At 36.1% G+C, this 2,500-nt stretch overlaps 1 protein-coding gene across 1 annotated transcript in view; it reads right to left on the reverse strand.

The window, feature by feature from the left end:
* LOC106870488 (1-phosphatidylinositol 4,5-bisphosphate phosphodiesterase classes I and II) overlaps positions 1-2,500 on the reverse strand; it is a 65,247-nt gene that overhangs the window by 60,524 nt on the left and 2,223 nt on the right. The window lies entirely within an intron of this gene.

The following is a 2,500-nucleotide window of genomic DNA, read 5'->3' on the forward strand; positions in this document are numbered from 1 at the left end:
GCCAGTACCGCCTGACCCATTACACTCTCTGAGTGGTTGGCGTTAGGAAGGGCATCCAGCTGTAGAAACTCTGCCAAATCAGATTGGAGCCTGGTGTTGCCATCCAGTTTCACCAGTCCTCAGTCAAATCGTCCAACCCATGCTAGCATGGAAAGCAGACGTTAAACGATGATGATGATGATGATGATGAAGAATTCAAGTGAGGTTTAAAATTTACTACAGCTGTTTCGACAGCATTCTATTGATGCATTCATAGATTACATCATAGTAAAAATCCACCATCCTCAGGTAAAATTTTAAACACATATAACCAGGCAAGGTAAAACTAGAAGATGACTTACTCACCTAATTAAATAATGAATAAGTGATATTTTAAAAAGGTATAATTGAATTTATAGAGAAAATGGATAAGTTAGCAGATATTGCAAGAGCAGTGAGGTCAAAACAATCGTATTTTTTTTTTAGTTGCTATCTTAATTAGTTAACGATCTTGACTGGCTGTGAAAAGCCCGCAGGGAGCAGGCATGGTCAACCAAAGTATTAAGGAAGATCATTGAGATAGGACTTCAGCCTTCAGGGTAGAAATTCATAAACTGTGACCATGTTTATGACACAGGAATGGATGGCTGAAAATTTTCATGATCACACAACCCCTAACATTTGGCCTCCTAATTCCCCAGATCCATGTGGAGCGTTGTTGAGAGAGAGAGGTCAATGAACACGGCCATAACACTAAAGATTCTTTGAAAGCTGCCATGGTCAGAGTAATGTCCAGGACTACTTGAGTCAAGCATGTAGATGATATATATTCAAACCAAAATATATCATGCAATAATACAATAAATAAGATATGATAAATATATAATAATAGATTTTGAGTTTGGAAGCCATATGCCAGACAATAAAATATTTCATTATTTATGAGATAAAGATTAACTGGACTAGTTTAATGAGAATGTGTAATTAGGAGGCCTATTATATTGAGTAACATATAACTCAAACAATATCTGCAGCCATAGATAATAGACAAAACTACATTAGATGATTTAGATAAAGATTAGGGGATGCTGTTTGAAGTGGATTTGGTAAAAGGTTTAGAATATGCAAATGTGCTTCTAATATTATGCAAGCATTTGAATCTAAGTTCCTGAGATTTAATCAGGACATTACCGGGACGTTACCTACAACAGCTGTAGTAAATTTCAAATCATTTCTAAATTAGGCACAAGGCCAGCAATTTCGAGGGGAAAGGTTTAGTTGTTCCTTGCATTTGACTAAAATTTCTATTTTATCAAACCTCAAAGCATAGAAAATAAAGTTGACCTCAGTAAGATTTGAACTCACAATATAAAGAGCTAGAAATATACCACAAAGCATTTTGTCCAATTCTTTGATAATTTGATGAATCATCTGCCCTACATAATAATAATAATAATAATAATAATAATAATAATCCTTTCCACTATAAGCACAAGGGCAGAAATTTTATGGGGATGGACTAGTCGATTGCATTGACCCCAGTGTTTGACTAGTACTTATCTTATTGACCCCAAAAGGATAAAAGACAAAGTCAACCTTAGTGGTATTTGAACTCAGAACATAAAATCGAATGAAATGCTTCTAAGCATTTTGTCTGGCATGGTGTCAGGTCACCACAGTAGTAATAATAATAATTAATTCGTTTATTGGCCAGAAGGGCTTACATAAAATTATATTAAAACACATAAAACAACATAAAAGACAAAAACAGGACGATACAATGGGTTTTACAATGTGGAAACTATATATATAACGATTAAAAATTAAACAATTTAAAACTCCCAATAGGGAAGGCACTTTAAGGACCTCATGGAAAAGCCCAGAAAAGCCACGGGTGCCTGAACAACAGGGCAAGAGCCCTTTTTCTTTTGTTAATAGGTGCATGCTAAGAATTGGTCCTTTCACACTGGTCCTTCTTCCAGCATTCACCCACCTTTCAACAAACTTGCTATAAGGTAACACCTCCCTCTCCACCCTCTAATAATAATCCTTTCTACTAAAGGCACAAGGCCTGAAATTTTGTGGGAGGGGACTAGTCAATTTCATCGACCCCCTCCAGTTGTTTCACTAGTACTTAATTTATTGACCCCAAAAGGATGAAAAGCAAAGTTGACCTTGGCGGAGTTATGAATTTAGTAAGAGGGGGCCAGTTGAAATTATCGACCTCAGTGTGGTACTTATTTTATTAACCCCGAAAAGATGGTGAAGTTGACCGTGGCAGACTTTGAACTCAGAATTTAAAGATTCATGAAATGCAACTAAACATTTTGTGCCAGCTCACCAAATGACAAAACAACCATCTTAATAATAATAATCCTTTCTACTAAAGACACAAGTCCTAAAATTTTGGAGAAGAGAGTAGGTCAATTACATCAACCCCAGTAATCAGCTGGTACCTACTTTATTGACCCTGAAAAAGGATGAAAGGCAAAGTCGACCTTGGCAGAATTTGAACTCAAAA

The sequence above is a fragment of the Octopus bimaculoides genome, chromosome 11 (assembly GCF_001194135.2).
Source record: "Octopus bimaculoides isolate UCB-OBI-ISO-001 chromosome 11, ASM119413v2, whole genome shotgun sequence".
NCBI classification, from domain to species: Eukaryota; Metazoa; Mollusca; class Cephalopoda; order Octopoda; family Octopodidae; genus Octopus; species Octopus bimaculoides.